Below are 17,911 nucleotides of genomic sequence, written 5' to 3' on the forward strand. Positions count from 1 at the left end.
GTTATATATAATTTGGGAACATGCATTTTTTTTCTCATAGTTTGAAATTTTTTTTAAAACAACTTGGCAGAAGTGAGGCCACTGAGTCAAAGGATATGAAGATTTTAATTGATCTAGCCAAAATGTTTTCCCAAAACTGTATCCCATTTACTATTTAATAAATGCCTTCTGTACTTGGTTCAGGATAAGATATTTTTATTTCAGTGCAGATATTTTTTTCTATGCAGCACATATGTGATATATGTATTTTTTTTTTAACAAAAATGGGATAGTTACTTTTTATCTAAGTAATATAAACTGAATGCTTCCCAGTTTTACTAAATATTCTTCTACAGCCTTGATTTTTATTCTGGGGCAGCCTTCCTTGGATGTAGGTGTAAAGAGTGACCACTCTTGCTTCTCAGACTTGAGTCATTCTTAACCATCTTTGTGATTTGTACCATATATACTTTCATTTATTTACCTTTAAATTGACTTTTAAAAAACTTTTTGTTTTAAAATAATTTTAGATTTGCAGAAAAGCTGCAAAGATAATACAAGTTCCCTAACTTAACATAGCTCTGGTACAATTATCAACTAAGAAATTAACATTGGTATAATGTAAACTATAGACTTAATTTGGATTTCATTAGTCTTTCCCATTAAGGTCCTTTTTCTGTTCCACGGTGGAACCTAGGATACCACATTACATTTAGATGTTGTGTCTTAGTCTCCTCCAGTCTACGGCAGTCCTTTAGTTTGTCCTTGTCTTTTATGACCTTGAGATTTCTGAGGAGTACTGGGCAGGTATTTTGTAGAATGTCCCTCCAGGTAGTTTGTTTAGTGTTTTCTCAAAATCAGACTAAGCTTATGGATTTGGGGGAAGAACACCACAGAGGTGCAATGTCCTTCTTAGTGCTTCATGTCAAGGGTACATGATGCTCATGTGTCTGATTACTAGTAATGTTAACTTTGATCACTTGGTTAGATATGTCTGCCAGGTTTCTCCATTGACAAGTGCTTTGTAATCAGTACAGATTTCTGAGAGAGATACTTTGAAGTTGTGCAAGTATCCCATTTCTCTTTAAACTCTTACCTACTAATTTTAGCAAAACAAAACTAAAAGCAAACAAACATATATACTTTCTTAAGCACTGGCCTAGTCAATGAGATCAGTGAAAAGGGGGTTAATAGCTGGCTATCTTTTAAAAAAAAAAATACACATTACGATAAATATAAAAGCATTAAACATTAAAAAAATATATTCTTATACAATCATCTTATAGACACAGCATGAAAACCTTGGACCACTCTAAGGTGTTAAGCACCAAGTGGTTTAGGTTCTGTGGTGATACGTTGTTGATCCCTTATTAGGATCATGTAGTTATAGCTATGTAGTTATAGCATTGTTATTAGTTCGTTCAGTTGGTTGGTTTCTTTAGTTCATATGTTAACAATTTATTAATCGTACTATGTATGGAACTCTAAACTAGGCTCAATTAAGACATAGGCTAGTAGGAGAAACAAGCTGAATAAACCTTGATACACTAAAATACAAGGCAGTGAACACAGCAGGCACTGGAGTTGTAGACTGTTCTAAGAAGTTCAGTGGGTGGGAGTAGAGAATCCAGTCACATCTGGGAAAATCAGGGGAAATAGCATGGAGGAGGTGATATGGTCTGGACCCACATTTCCCTATGCTTTGCCCAGATCTTATTCTGAGGGATACTCCTTTCTGAGGCTCAAAGTATTTCCTTGATTACATCGTGGAAAAGCCATTTGAGTCCACATTCCTCTTATTCCTCTATCTCCTTTTTCCTCACTTTGTACCCTGCCTCCCCCATCCTGACTTTTCAGTCATGACTGATAAGATCTTGGCTGAGTTTGGACTTCTGAGCCAAGTAAACACGGGAAGCCCATTCTGGAAGGGTAAATGTTTCTTCCAGAGGGGATGAGGGATACTGCCTCCTTGGTCCAGTTGTTCTTGGCCCCAAGACTGTGTTTATGTGGCCCAGTGTTAAAGTGCTTGGACTTAACAAGGGGCAGTGGTCGGGGGCCTGTGGATTTGAGAGATTCCAGAAATTAGCCCATGTATAGGCTCTCCAAGAGACTAACAGATATTCCAAGAGACTGAATCAAAGCACTTGAGTCCTTTGTATCCTGGGGACCTGAACTTTGAGCTTCATATTGAGGATTGTGAGCTTGAGTGGAGATGAACAAGGGCTGGAAGGCTGGCGCGTGGAAGGAGAGCTGCTCAATCCAGCACGAAGAGGTCCAGTAGCCACTTGACCACACGGTAGTGGGATCTAGGGTCACTATAGGCTGCACCCACGCTTTCCTAGATCAGAGCCTTGGGGTTAGAGGGGCGTGGGTAGGAAATGGGTCAGAGGCAGGTGGATTTAGAGCAGGAATAAGGTCCTGGAAGAATTTCTTTACGTAAAATGCAGGACTTGAGCAAAGAATGGATATTTCTCTGTTTCCCCAGGAAGGCTGTGAAGCAAAGTGGGTGCAGAATGGCCAGCACACGAGGCGTCCTGCCAGCTCTGGTTCTTGAGCAGAGGAGGGCTGGGGTTGCCATGTGGAGGGAGACATTTGTTTCGTCAATTCAAAGCCCCGGTAGAGCTCATAAACAGACTGCTTGATTGGCAGTAAGCAGACTGCCTTCCAAGAGAACTTAGATGAAGACTTTGTAGCCCCTGAAACAGGACATCTTTCTGCTGCTTTGGACTCATTCAGGAAGCAGGGGGACTGTGTGACTAGGATAGAACAACAGGTCTGGGTTTCTGCCAAAGAGCAATACAATAGAACATTGACACTAGAAGGGCCCACTGGAGAACCGCTAGTTCCAACAGCCATCTCACTATATGCAGGAAAAGGCAGAGGTCCTGGGGGGGCACAAGGGCTTGCTCACGCTCTCACCGCCCTGTAACCAGGACCTGATGACTCTTTCTCTGCTCCTGGATTTTTAGTTTTTCCCTTCTTAATCACATTGCCACTCACAGCTAGAAAAGGATAATTGTAAAGTCCTAAGGAGCTCTTGTGTAAGCCTGTCTCCTCACATGGCAGCCAGAGCCCAATGTCAGAGGATGGGTAGGACACATGGGGAGAACGGGTGTCCTCTGTGGACGTGCTGCTGGACCTGTCTGCTGGGCATTGGGAGCTAGGCTCCCTAGAGGCATCTGAAGTTATACTGCATCTCTTAGGCATTCTAGGATCCAACTAGTAATGTTGAGATTGTTGTTGTTTAGTTGCTAAGTTGTATCTGACTTTTTTGTGACCCTGTGGATTATCGCCTGCCAGGCTCCTCTCTCCATGGGATTTCCTAGGCAAGAATAGTGGAGTGGGTTGCCATTCCCTTCTGCAGGGGATCTTCCCAACACAGTGATCGAACCCATGTCTCCTGCATTGGCAGGCAGATTCTTTACTGCTGAGCCACCAAGGAAGACCAATATTGAGATAACAGCAGCTTTCTTTTCTTGAATTCCAATGCTCCCAAACTAAAGAGTGACTTTAAAAGATTTATTCTGCCCCTTTGTTTTCACATTTGGCATTTCAGTTTATAAAGGGACAAGAATAGAGTATCATCTCTTATAGTGACCAAATCTAGAATCTAATGCTCATATATATATATATATATTTTTTTTTTTTTCTCCTCGCGAATTCTTCTCTCAAATTCTTTCATCTTATCGAGGGGACAGCTGTTTCTTCTTTTTTTTATTTTCTAAGAGTCTTTTAAAATGATTTATTTAACACTTTAATTCATTGCTGACTCTGAATGAAATATAAAAGTGGATAGATTTCAAGGGGCTCGTGACTGTGGGGGAGACAGGTGTGCAAGTAACAGTGATAAAATTATATAAATACCATGATAAAGGCATCTTCAGACTGCTGTGGGCTTGCAGAGTAGACAAACAGATCCCGCCAGGAGATCAAGAACTGTTTCACAGAGGAGGAAGTAACTGAGTTGGGCCTTGAAGGTAATATGGTTTTGCTAGTTGGGCAATGAGAGGCACTCAGAAAAAAGGTAACAGTGTGAGCAGTTGGGGGAGGAAGAGAAAAAAAATGCAGTTTTCAGAGCAGCAGGCACTGTGTGGTGCTTGTGCCTATATTGGAGTGGTAGTAGTAGGGGAGTATGACAGATGCAGCCAAAGGGATTTCAAATTTTGGGGTGATGCCTGTCATGGGAGGGGTTTGGACTTAGTCACAACGCTGTTGCTGTTAGTTAGGTGTTGATTATTTTTCCCCCAGAGAGTAGTTTTCAGTTTCTTTTTAGTAATGGAAAACCATTTTTTTTTTCCAAAATAGTATTTATACCCATCTCCAAATTATAGAAAACATAGGATGGCTTTTTAAAGTAAATGTATATTTTCAGTAAGCATAGTGACCTGCACAGTGGAGGTGAGAGAAAGCATTTTTGTGCTTGAATGGAGCTGACCCGAGAGAAATTGCTCATCTGTGGGCGTTGGGCCGTTCCAGAATCCTGCATGGTTTGGCAGTGACTGTGGTGTTGGAGTGCCTGTGAGTGGCCTCTCTGGGAATGGGAAAGACTGTAAAACCCTGGAGTGCGTCCCCAGAAGAGTGACCTTACGAGGGAAGTTCTGGGAAACAAACCGCAGGGAGACTTTACAGGAATTTTTGGTTGAGCCCACAGGCAAGGCACATGAGGAAAAGAGATGTAATTATAGTTTGTAAGTCTATGAAAAGATGCAATGAGTGACATGAAATAGCCATTCTAAGTTTCTTCTTCCTGTTGGACAGGAAGGAATGGGGTTTTATGCATTCATTCAGCAGATTTTACTGCATGCCAGCTATAAGCTGGGCCCTATACTAAATGCAGAGAATAAGGTGGTTAGCAAAACAGTCAAGGTTTCTGCTCCTAAGGAACTTGGGGGGAAGCACATAATAGCACAAGGGAACAATTACAGACTATGGTGAGTGCCATGGGGGTTAAGTCCTTATTCAGACTGGAGGGTCGCAGACTTCTCTTAGGAAGTGAGAGGCAAGTGGAGCCGAGTAAGATTCAGCCAGGCAAAGACTATGGTGTAGGGGAGCGTCCAAGGCAAGGGGGAACAGCCTGGAGAAACTGACACTTTGGGGAACTAAAAGGAGGCTCACGGAGCTGGCACCCAGAGGGGGAGGGCAGGAAACTGAAGAAGAGTCATACAGGGCCTTACAGGGACATGGGAAGATTTTAGATTTTACCCTGAATGCAGTGGGGAGCCATTGAAGTGTGTTAAGCAGGAAATGACATGATCTACTGTAAAAGGGTGATTCAGACACCTCCGTGGAGAATGGAGCTGTGAGGGCAAGAGTGAAAGCTGGGGCAGTCAGGAGGTTTTTGTTGCAGTTAGGAGAGATCGGGGTGGCAATGAGGTGCAGGAAAATGGACAGATGAAAGATATATCCAGGAAGTAGCATTGTTTGGAGTCGGTAAGTGGATTGGCTGTGGGCCAGAAAGAAGTAGGGATGCACAAAGGTTTCTCCTTGCCAGTACAAGTCTGCATGGGGACTCCCAGCAGACCACACAGGTTACAGGTTCCTGTCTTTCCGGAAAGGTCAGGTAGGATTGTTCTGAATCCAACCTTGCAGAGGCAGCAGGATTCAGCTGACCTCTTGCTCTGCCCAGTTCAAGGAACTTACACACAATAGCAGCACCCAGCAGAGATTCCAGTTCTCCCACTGGTGGGGCACTTACTGTGTCCCTGTCTGGGCCCCTCTCCCCCCATCCCAGGACAAGGCCCTAAGGAACCACTATAACCCCAGTCTGCCACTAGGGGGAGCATGGCCTGCATTCTGTGTCAGGTCTGGTCTGGAGGGCTTTTTGAAGTTTGCAGAGAGAGACTGACTTGTATCAGCTTTAGTAATCCGCCCTGATCCTTCATGCTCCTTAGAGGAATGCCTGGTATATGGTGTTTGTTGTTTAGTCGCTAAGTCGTGTCTGACTCTTTGCCACCTCATGGACTGTAGCCCGCCAGGCTCCTCTGTCCATGGGATTTCCCAGGCAAGAATACTGGAGTGGGTTGCCATTTCTTTCTCCAGGGGATCTTCCCAACCCAGAGATCAAACCCAAGTCTCCTGCATTGCAGGTGAATTCTTTACTGCTGAGCCACCAAGGAAGCCCACTCAATAAACATGAGTTGGTATTATAACTGTGATTAGTGTCTTATTGTAGAAATGAATGGGTATTGCCTCTTGTTTCTCAGTATGGAGTCTGGGCAGGTGGAATGTGCATTTTAGGGATCAGGAGAAGAGCAGAACACTGCCTGTTGGGAACGGGACAAGGGAGAAGGTGACTGCTTTGATGGTGTTGCCCTTGCCCTTTCATCCTGTCCTTCACAGATGGGGGACACTAGGGCCTTTGAGGAATTCCTGAGTTGGTACTTGGGTCGGGGTGTTGGATTGGGTATTTTTAGTGGCTGGTTGAGTGTGCCCTCTTTGACACTCTTGTTGCTTCACTGAAGCAGCAGTGTCCCCCGCTTAGGGTTGGTGCCACCCTGTTATTTCCTGCTGGATTTTGTGATGCTCCTCCTACCTTATCTCTTGCATATATTTACCTTTTAAACTAGAGTGAATTAAAATCTTGTTTTAAGAAATTTGCAATAATATTGAAGGTTAGTCAAAAACACAAAGATTCTGCAAGGGGTCTCTGCATTAAAGATTCCATCAGGATCTCTCTAGCACTGTTTGAGGAAACAGCATTGAAAAATATGGGGCTTCCTTGGTGGTTCAGATGGTAAAGAATTTGCCTGCAATACAGGAGACCCAGGTTCAATCCCTGGGTTGGGAAGATCCCCTGGAGAAGGAAATGGTAACCCACTCTAGTATTCTTGCCTGGAGAATTCCATGGACAGAGGAGACTGGCAAGTTACAGCCCATGGGGTTACAAAGAGTTGGACATGACTGAGCAGCTAACAGATATTGTAAAATATCTTCCTTGAGCCTCTGTGTCCTTTTCTAGGGGGCATACCTACTGCCCCAGGTTTTTGTTTGTGATGAAGAGCAGCTGAGATGAATGAAATTCTTAGATCAGTGCCTGATTTAAGGAGAATGCTTTCACACACATCTTTTCATGCTTATCCCATACCTGTCACTAGCCCAGGGGACAGGTTTTATGGGTAAAAGCTGGAAGGCTTGGTGACTTCCCAAGGGCATATGGCTGTCACGGAGCCCAGCACTGCCTGGTCTTCTGACTCCGGCTTTGTCTGGTGCCCTTGGAACTGCTCTACTTAGTACATGAAAGAGAGCTGAAAGGCTTGGGTATTATTTCTAGATCAGCTATCTTCTGGTTCTGTGACCTGGGGCAAGTTATTTGACCTCTCTTTTAGATTTTTTTAAAAAATCTGTTAAATTAGTATCATAACAGGAATCCTAACTCTGGGTCTATTGGATTTGAGAGATGAGCCAAGATTTGTGAGAGTTTTTTGGAAAATTATAAGGTAATGTATAGCTGTAGGGCAGGACTTTTTTCTTTTAATCTGTGCGTCACTATGTTTCACATCTCATAGAGGCTATCTCAGAGCCTTCAAGGCTGAAAGGATGATAATTGAGCCTATCTTATCATGACTCAGAAGGAGTCTTTATCTTCCCCAGGGAATCCAGCCTTGTATCTCATGACTGGCTGTCAAAAAAGTTGTTAGTTTGTAAGATCAGATGGCAGTGTACTTTAGAGGAAAGTACCAGGCTAGGGGGCAGCAGATTGGTCTCTACTGTTAGTACTTCGACTGCCAAACTAACTTTGTTACTGTGGACTAAACCTTTGATCCCCTCGAGCCTCAGTTTTCCCATCTATAAAATGGTGATAATAATGCTGGCTCAGATGGTAAACAATCTACCCACAATGTGGGAGACTCAGCTTCAATCCCTGGATAGGGAAGATGCCCTGGAGAATGGAATGGAATCCACTCTGGTATTCTTGCCACGGAGAATTCCGTGGACAGAGGAGCCTGGTGGGCTACAGTCCACAGGATCACAAAAGAGTTGGACACGACTGAGTGACTAACATGATATGACAATATGTTTCAAAAGGTTTTGAGGATCAAACAAGACAGATCCTGTAAAAGAATATTACACCATAGAAATATGTACCAGGGAATTAAATTAAATTAAATATGTACCAGGGAACACAGGACTTGCTGTGTTCCAGGCTTTGTGCTAGCTTCTGGTCAGGACTGATACCATTTCTGACTTTGACGGCAGCTCGCAGAAAGCCTGGGCTTTCGGCTGTGTCTGTATCGCATTTGATGCTTTGGCTGTGACTCTGGACTTGCCCAGGATGCTTACTGGTGCTGACTGAGTCTTTCCTCTCTGTCGCAGGAAGATGAGAGACTGCTTTGGCACCGGTGCTAGTACCATGTGTCCCTGCACTGGTTAAAGTCATCGCCCCAACCTGGGCAGGCAGCAAGGTAAGCAGAGAGGCCCGTCCAGGCGAGCTCCTGAGATGTGAGTGCATTTCCGCCTCAACCCGCTGCCCGGAAAACCCCAAGTGCACAAGTCAAGGCAGGGCATCTGAGTCCTCCCTACCCTCGCTCCAGGACCCAGAGGAAGGGCTGGCTTCCCCTCCAAGCGTTCCAGCTGACTCCCTCCTCCCCTCCGCTCCCCCCCCCCCCCCAGCCGGGACTCTTCCAAGTTATAAAAAATGAGACACTGGAGGGGGAACAAAACAAGTCCACTCACTGTCTTCTCCCTTCTCCCCTCTGAGCTGCTGAAGCGAGTTCCCAGGAGCAGCCCAGAGCCCTTGTCTGGCTGGAAGGGAGGTAGGAGGAGTGGAATGCGTGCGGAGCCCCAGCTGATCAAAAGACAGTGCTGTTCCGTGAAAGCCTCCCAGAACTGAGGGAGAGAGGGGGGAACTGCGAGGGGGTGGGGGGGGGGGGGAGGAGAGGGAGGGAGAGAGAGAGAGACAGGGAGGGAGGGAGGGAGAGATCGGAGCGAGCGCTGGCGAGAACAGGGTCTCCATGACGACTGGCCTGGCCGGCCAGCAGCGCTGCGCTTATTTGGCTGGAAGGAGCGCCACGAAAGGTCAGAGGAAGGAGCTGTGGGAAGCTCGCAGCAGGTATCGGAGCCGGAGCGAGTGGATTTGGGGGCCCTGGGCTCCCTAACAGACTGTGGTGTGAGCCAGACTCTGCCGAGAATGGAGTGGGCAGGAAAGCACCGGGACTTTCAGGTAAGGTCAGCTCCCGGCTGGGATTGTTTTTCCTCCTTTCCTGGCCTTAGTCTTGGGCTGTTTTCAGGGAGGCAGGCGAGTGTCTGTATGCTCTGCTCTGCTCAGGGTTTGGGGCTCAGGAATGATGTCATGCTACAACAGTTGGATTCTATTAGCTTACGGAGGAGGGAAGCAGCCAGTTTTCTTGACTTTGCGAATCTAGCTGATCTCACTCTTGCTGAACCTGAGGTGTTTAGACTTCACTATAGGAATCAAAATCTTACTTTTATTTAGCGCAGAGGCTCAGGAAGTTTTACGGGAAGAGTCTTTTATGTAGAAAAAGAAAAAAGAATTATCATCACTCCCGCAATGTGTTTGTAGGTCTTACATGGAAACTCCAGTGTCTTTTGGGTGGCTGGGTTTGTTCTAGTGAACACTGTTTTGTCTTTTGGCGCTGCTATGTCTGACCTAATGAAAAAAATAAAAGCTAATTAACTCAGCTGGGAGCTGCGGTGAGCTCCAAGTCTCTCTGGGGGTAGTTATTAGGAGAGAGGGACTGTCCTAGGGATGTCTGAACTAGGGTCAGTCTCTCCTCTCTCTCTGTCCCCCAGGTAGCCTGATAAGAAGCAAGCTGTCTTCCTTTATTATTAATAAAATCCATCACAAGTTTTCCTAAACAAATGTATGGGGTGGAGGCAGGGGGTGTGTGGGGGTGTGGGACCTGTCAAGAGGTTCCTTATCCCGATATCTCTGAGTGAGTTGCTGCTAAGAGCTAGGTTACCTGAGGAGACATGAAGTACTGTGGTTGTGCTGAATGGATTCCCTGGTTAATGTTTGAATCAAGTCTCAGGGCATGCGGTGACCATGCCATGTACTGCTTCTACATTGCTGGTCCTGTGTTTTGGTAAAACTTATCCTGACCTAGAGGGCTGGTGTGTGGTGAACTCAGTGTGGCCTCAGAGAGGAGATTGTTCCAGAAAGGTACTTGTATAGGTGATGGGATCACTAAGGTTGTCAGTGATCTCATCAGGAGGTTTCATGAAGTGGACACTCCCTGCAGTGGAGACCCCTGAGAAGATGTGCTTCCACTTCAGCCATATTACATCTTAAACTTACTCCTGGGCCTCAGGAGGCTCGGTGGCTGCTTTTGGTTTCCCTGTGGGAAGCAGGAACAGCTGTGGTCCTGGCTCTTTGGTTTTTCTTCTTGAACTTTTTGAACAGAATGTCTTTTGTACTCTGGCACACAAATGAGGGGGCCTTCTGATTAACTTCGGGTCAGCTTGCCAATGAAAGCACTGGCCATGTCTCGAATCGAGCTCCCTGAATGTGTACATGTGTGCATCACTGTTGTGGCCTGAGGCTCCACAAGGGTGAACTCAATGGCCCTAGACCTCTGCTGGGCCACTTATAAGGCAGTGCTTCCTTTTATTCCACTCCAGGGCTCTTCTGCTTGGTTGATACCTCGATTAACTGGGGGGATGTAGCCTGGTGCTGTTGGCTGGGACTCAAGTCAGGGGATGTGAAGAGGAGTCAGGGGCCCTTTGGTGGGCAACACAAAACCAGGATCTCAGTTCTCCTCTACTTGTGTGGATGTAGTTGGGCAGCTCCTTTAATTTTATGTCCCTCGCTCATGTGAAGAGGGCCAGCAGATGCTCCTTCTTCTGGTGTAGCAGAATGATAATAGCTTTGGGTTTAGGAGACTTGAATTGTGGCTAGGTCGTGCTACTCACCATTCAGGTAGCCACTGGCAAGACTCTCAGCTTCTACAACCTTCAGATTTATTGGCTGGTGAGATGGAGGTAATGATAATAGTTCCTCCACAGTACTGTTGGGAGGAGCAAATGAAACAATTTCCACGGAAGAAGTTTAAACCAGTCAAGACCTATATAATGTAAGATGTTATGAGTTGACCCTTGAAGAATGGTCCCTCTCTCTTCTGGAAAGTCACTTTGCTCTCTGTTCTGGTTTTCCCATTTATAAAGGCCCCTCTTCTTTTTTGCATTTATAAATAAAAATGAGAAAAACCTTTGAAAACTTCAAGATGTTAAAGGAAACATATAGGCAAGTTTAGTAAGAGTGATGTTCACTGTAGCCTTGGAGCCTCGTAAATGATCCTTGAGAGATGAAGCTTTCCTTGGGTCCCCTGACTCACGTGTTTTCCTTTAGAGGAGAGGGATTCTAAGAGACCCCTTGGCTTGTCCAGTATCCCACAGCTAGCTGCCTGGCGCTTACAGAGTCATAGATTTTAGTAGCTGGAAGAGAAGCTGCTGGTTGCTAGGGCCCGTTCCCTCATCCTGTTAGGTTGTGCTGGGAAAACTGTTCTGAGGGAGCTCAGAGGCCTTTGGGTTTTAAAGGCAGGGTTCTAACTGGCAGGAAGAGTTATTGCTCTGAAAGGTCCCTGGGGGCTGGGCAGCTCTCTTAGGAACCTGTGGCTACAGCTTAGAGGGAAATAAGAAAGAAAGAAAGAAATGAGGAAGTGGGAATTCCAAGGGCAGAGATACTCGATATGCCTTGGGACTGTGCCAGGGAACAGAATCGCAGGGGAGCCTCTGGGCAAGGGCATGCCAGCTCTGTCCTCGGGGACACCAGGAGGCTCCTGGGTACTAGGCGGGAACACAGCGGGGGCGGGCTGGTACCCCACCTGCAGCCGCAGCTCTCGTAGGGCAGGGGCACACCTGCCAACCAGGCCCTGGAGTGCTGCCTAGGAAGAAGCTCCTGAACAGATTAAAAAAAAAACCCAAAAAACAAACAAAAAAAACAACAGAGCCTTTTTTTCCAGGTGAGTCTTGTCACAGCAGCCGCTCTAGCCTGGGGGAAGCTGTCCACAGCTTAGCGCGGGGCGTGCAGCTGTTTCCCGCTCGGGCAGTCCAGCTTCCCAGAGCTGAGTCACAAGTTGGACCCCTCCATGTTCCTTAAGGATTAAAAAGTAACATTTCTGTTCTCACTCTGTCTCTCCCACTTCTTCTACTCCTTTTCCTGCGCTCTCCAGCCCTGGGCTCCTTCTGTCTACAAAATTAGAATTATCAGTTACTCGGGGAAGTTGAAACTTTGAAATACCCTGGAGGACAGGCCAAGGCCATCCTCAATTCTGCTGGCTCTGCCCCGTCTCTGGAATGAAGAGCTTGGGGGTACCGTTTGGAGCAGTGCCCTGACTCCAGATATCATGGCCATTCTGCTGGCCGGGGATTAGGAGGGGTGCGCCCCACTCCCCACCTCACTGGACTCAATGAACTGTTTCCAGGAGACCCACTGGCTACCGGAGTGAGGTGGAGGGTCTGAGTCCTGGGCCTTCCAAAGCACCTCCCTGTGGGCTGGTGGGGCTGAGAGGCTGAGAGCACGTGGTCTGTTGCTTCTCTTAGCTGTTACCCGTCGGTGCCCTGGAGGCTCCTGATGTTTTGTGTGGGGCCCAGGAGAGTTTGCTGAGACAGCCAAGCAGAGGGAAGGCATGTGGAGCCTGGAGGAGGCAGAGGCCAGGCAGCAGCCCCGCAGGGCTTTGGCCTGTCTGCCTTCTGTGCCTCCATCTTCACTGGGGAGAGCGGGCTGCGGGTAGGGGGAGGGCAAATCTGCTGACAGATGAGTGGGTTCTTTGATTTAGAGGAACCGTGGAAAGTGGAGAAGGGGCCAGGAAGGCATGAGAGAAGGGAAAAAAATGACCATCTGGCATGGTCTGCAGAGATGTCTCTCTCTGTGGGAAAACATGCGTTAGTGAGTGGCTTCTTCTAGGGGTGGGGAGGGAGACCCTGCGCTAATGCTGGGGAGGAGGTGCTCTGTCCACCTGTCCCAGTAGGTGGGTGGGGTGAGATGCTGGGTAAGTCTGTCTTGGGAAAACATGCCATGTGATATTGTCTGATAGAAAATATCCGGGTTGGGATGGAGGTCCAAGAGGAAGGGGATATATGTATACATATAGCTGATTCACTCCATTGTACAGCAGAAATTAACACAACATTGTAAAACAACTCTATTCTAAAAAAACAAAAAAAATCCAATGTCTCTTGTTTCTAGCCATAGGCCCTAGAAAGACTGGCCTGGGTGTGTGTGTGTATGTGTTGAGGGGAGAGGACGATGCCAAATGAGTCTAGACTACCTTATTGAAGGATTTCTCCAAAGATCCATTCTCCTTTTTTTTTTTTTTGACTTTGGTATACTGTTGTTGAGGGGATGTTGAAATGATCACAATACTCTTCTCATCTGAAAGCTGCACTGTCTGTAGAAAGGGTGAATTATATGCAATCAGGATATGAAGCCTTCTTAACCAAAGCTGACTTGTCCCTGAGAGTTTGTCATGAAACTACCTGTTTCTCAAAGATCCAGACTGTCTGTGTGACTTGTCATCACTGAAGGGGATTTGTGTGTGAGTTGGCGATTGGCTAATAGGAAACATCACAGTGAATGAAGGACTGTTTGAACCTGGGTAAAATGAGATGAACATAGGGTTATGGAGACAAGCTCTGAAGCAGTAGGAAGACTACTGGAAGGAAACAGGAGAGAGGCCCTGGGAAGAGGGAGGACTGGGGGAAAAGATAGTTCTCAGGGATAGAAGGGGTGGTAGAGGGGGTACCTGGACTCACCTAGGAGGCCTTCACGACTTAGCAGAAGGCTGGTTTGCCCCCAGGGGGCTCAAGGAGACAGCTTTGTGTAGGTCCTAACAGTCACTGGGAGGGCAGGAGTGGGTGGGGGTGGCCAGCACTGGGGTCGACACCCCTGTTCATTTGCTCTTGGACTTGGCGACATCCGTGGTCTCCGCATGTTCTCTAGGTCTATTCACTTATTTAGTCAGTGAATCCAGAGGATCTGGGCCAAGAGCTGGGAAAGACCTAAAAAAAATATCAAGTGTGAGATTTATCATATATATATACATAGTATTACATAATTTATTATGGTTATTTCCTCCCTAGTGTGAGCCTCTGTCCATGGGACTGAGAAGGAACACAGACCTTCTGAACTTTTAGGTTTTGATGGTAGGGTTAATGACCATCTCATGCTTTAGACTGGGCAAAAGGAAGAGGGTCCAACTCTTAGACTCTGATTTGAAGCACTATTTGAGTGATGGAAGAAAGCCAACTAAGGATTGGAAATAGGAGGAGGGTGAGGGTTCGAGGCCTGGGTGGAAGCTTCTCTGGGAGTGTCGGGCGATGGGGTGTGTGTAACAGGGGGTGGGGAATGGGAAAAGGGAAATGGGAAAATTGGAAAGAAAACTACAAAGTCAGCTAGTTTCTAGAACTCTTTAGCTTTGTGTGCTCATTTGTGTCTTGGAACAGAGGCTCCTTTACTGAGTTCTGACAACTGAGTTTTATAGATTGCTTTTAAGTGAGTCAACCTGTAGTGTGTTTGTTCAACTCTCAGTGACTATTAGATGCCCAGTGAGTGTATGGTGTTACCTTGGAGCAGCTCGGATGGAACTGTTTACGTATGATAGGAGAGTATCTTATAGGCAGTCTGGTGAAGTGATTAAGGCCTGGAACTCAGGGGTCTTGGATTTAGATTTAGAACCTGACATTACTATTTGCTATCTGTGCGACCTTGGGTAATTGATCTAATCTCTCTGAGCCTCAGTTTTCTGTGAGGTATCTGTAGAATGGGTATACAGTAAGTCCCCTGTATATGAATGAGTTCCATTCTGAGAGCGCGTTTGTAAGCCCAATTTGTTCATAAGTCCAACAAAATTAGCCTAGGTACTCAACTAACATAATCAGCTGTACAGTACCATATAGGTTTATATATATGTATAAACCTATATATATAGGTTTATAGTACTTTTCACACAAATAATACATGAAAGACAAACACAGAAAGTAAACATTTTTAATCCTACAGTCTAGTACCTGGAAGAGCACAGTAGCACAGTATGATAGCTGGCATCCAGGGGCTGGCCTCCAATTCCATTCGGTCTTCACAAGGACTTCAATGAAGTCATCCTCTTGTAGATCTAGCTTGAAATAAATACACTTCACTGCTGTACTCATACAGTGCTGTGAAGGACACGGAAGCACAACCACCTGTGGAGGATGCACACACGTGACAGTGTGCACCAGACACGTGAACACACTTACGTGGATGGACGTGTGAACGCACATTCCCATCTTCGAAAGCTTGCAACTTGAAGGTTTGTACACAGGGGACTTCCTGTCATGATAGTTCTTAGCTGGTTAGCATTGTGGTGTGGATTGAATGAAATGATGCATGTAAAGCTCTCGGCCCAGTGCCTGGCACACAGTAAATGTTCAACGCTTTCTATTATTATCATCAACTTCAAGCAGCACTTTGAAGAGACTATGGCTGGCATCTCTTAATCAGGTTGGGGTTACTGTGTTAGGAAAGTCAAATCAGATCCTTCTTTTAGAAGGAGTATAGACTTTGCATTTTCTTCCTCTTTTTGTCAAGACCTCAGGAGAGTCGCTGAAGTGGTCCTTGTCGACCCAGCTTCACAGGCTCAGCCTCCTGAAGGAGGCTTACCTTCACAGCCAGGGGAGTCTAGAACTGCTTTTTGCCTGCCCCTTTCCTACAGGCCGGCCCAGGTGGGACCTTGAGGTCCTCTTTAACCCAGCCCTGGAGGCCCTGTCCAAGCTGGCTGCCCTCAGTGCTCTGGACACTGGCGACCCTGGCACTGCTCACCTTTCCTCCATGAATTCTCTGTGTCCTTCTGACCCAGCTCAGAACACGGGCTTTGAGGCCGGCTCTGGAGGTTCACAGTCTGGCTCTTCCTGTTACTACCTGTGGACCCCTGCAGTTAACCTCTGTAAAGCCTTAGTGTCTTTATCTGTAAATTGGGAGTAATATTACCCATCCCAACAATCTGTTGCAGGAGTTAATTTGTATAAAGCACTTAGCTTAGTTTCTGGCACGCACATGCTCTCAGTAAGTGCTAACTGCTGCTGTTGTTGGAGATCTCTCCCTCCTAGGAACGTCTCTGCCTGCATGCAGCAAGAGGAAGAGCCCTGGCCTTGTAGTAAGGAGATCCAAGTGTTAGTCCTGGGCTTCAGTTTCCTCTTCTAGCAAGTGGGGAATTGGGATTGGGTGTTTTCGTTGACAGTTCTGACTTGCCACTTGAAATGCATCTTATCTTTCCAAGTAGATCCCCTAAAGTCTTATGAAACTGAGTATAGTAGTTGATATATTTTATTTCCTCAAATTGACCTGTGTATATAGTTTATGCTTGAAAACATATTTGATTAACTTTTTTTTAAAACCCCGTCAACTGGATTCTGGGAAACATTCCGACTTGGTTCTTTTAACTTGGAGACTGGGAACTTGTTCTCAGCTGCACAGGGCTTGGTTGCAACAACTTGCGAAGAGGCTCTAGCCCTTAGTAAGCTAGAAGGTCTCCCAGATCACTAAGAAAGGAGGTGGTGGTTTCTGTTAGTGCCTCTGGAAAAATTTTGGTCAGTAGATGTTTGGGGTGCTCATTTGTTCTGCCATAAAGACTTCAGACCAGCTCTGTGAATAAATTGTGTCCACACTGTTTCCCTCTCTCAGTAGAGAAAACTGGCGAGTGTTTTCTGATGGATCCTCTCTCCTGTAGATCCTGGAGTGAGCCACTTGTGCCCAGAGGCAAACCTGTGTGTTAGGAGAAGAGCCCTCCAATGAAAGAGTGATGTCCAGAGCCTGGTCAGGCTGTTGTGGTTCACATTCAGGCTCTGCTATGTCCCAGCTCGGTCACCTTGGGTAAGGCGCTTAGCCTCCTAGGACCCAGTCCCTCGTCTGTAGAATGGAGGTGGTAATAATACTATTTTCATAGGGCCATGGTGAGGTCTAAAAGTCAAGTGCTGAGAATAGCACCTCATATCTAGCACTTCATGCAGTGTGAGCAATGATTGTTATATTTATTATTCGCTTGTAAGTCAAGCAGAGTTTGATTCTGAGTGGCTAGTCTATCTGGTTTGTTCTGCTGAGAAATGTGAGGTGTGAGGAACATAGGTTCCTCACATATGTCTTGGACAGATATCTAGAATCAGCAGGGCAGTAATAAGTGTCCTCTATCAGTGCATGGGCTTCCCAGGTGGCGGTAGTGGTAAAGAACCTGCCTGCCAATGCAGGACGCTTAAGAGACGTGGGTTCGATCCCTGGGTCAGGAAGATCCCCAGAAGGAGGGCATGGCAACCCACTCCAGTATTCTTGCCTGGAGAATCCTATGGACAAAGTAGTCCATAGGGCTGCAAAGAGTCGGACACGACAGAGGCGACTTAGCACACACGCTCATATCAATGCATGGGTCCTAGCTCCTGTACCTTCCCTTTGTAAAGAAATATGTAAGCTAGAGGGGGAATCTGGCTAAACAAAGGAGCATCTAGGTTGAAAGGACCCTCTCTGATGACTCATGCGTGTTCCGTAGCAGAGCCCTGGGTGAAAGAGTAAGATGAGAAGTGGGCTGAGGGAGAATGTAAATCCAGGGGCAGAGAGAGCTTGTGAGTGGTGAGTATCCCCAGGCAGGTGGTCGTGGTTGAGACAGTGAGTTGTAGGAGAGGCTCCTGGCACGTTGTCTTCCAGGAGACAGGTTGCCTCCACAGCCCCAGGTGACACTTGTCTCCGCACTGGACTCTGAGACCAGTCTCAGAGGAGCAGTGGGTTGGGTCCAGGAGGTTCTAACCTGTTCCTCACAAGAATGAGTAGTTCCAGTAGCTTGGTGCATCTTATCTACAAGTGTAATTATAAAGAGATTGCCTTTTTCAACGGCAAGAAATGGGAACTTTTGCTGCCAAATTTAGCAGCATGTTTTAAGTCCCTCAAATCTCCTTTGAGTGCTACCAAAGCTCTCAGCTTTGTTGTTATCTCTTGTTGAAACAGTCTGGGAAG

At 46.5% G+C, this 17,911-nt stretch overlaps 1 protein-coding gene across 4 annotated transcripts in view; it reads left to right on the forward strand.

Annotated features, from left to right (window-relative positions):
• Positions 1 to 17,911, forward strand: part of DENND2B (DENN domain containing 2B) — a 163,608-nt gene that overhangs the window by 36,185 nt on the left and 109,512 nt on the right. Inside the window, exon 3 of one of the 4 annotated variants that reach the window (XM_061147966.1) lies at positions 8,293 to 8,381. The gene's annotated coding sequence lies outside the window, so the exon portion shown is untranslated. Of the gene's footprint in view, positions 1 to 8,292; positions 8,382 to 8,653; positions 8,733 to 8,873; positions 9,140 to 17,911 lie in introns of those variants that run through there. The other 3 variants (XM_061147973.1, XM_061147977.1, XM_061147963.1) reach the window with 3 other exon arrangements.

The sequence above is a fragment of the Dama dama genome, chromosome 1 (genome assembly GCF_033118175.1).
Source record: "Dama dama isolate Ldn47 chromosome 1, ASM3311817v1, whole genome shotgun sequence".
In the NCBI taxonomy this organism is placed as follows: domain Eukaryota; kingdom Metazoa; phylum Chordata; class Mammalia; order Artiodactyla; family Cervidae; genus Dama; species Dama dama.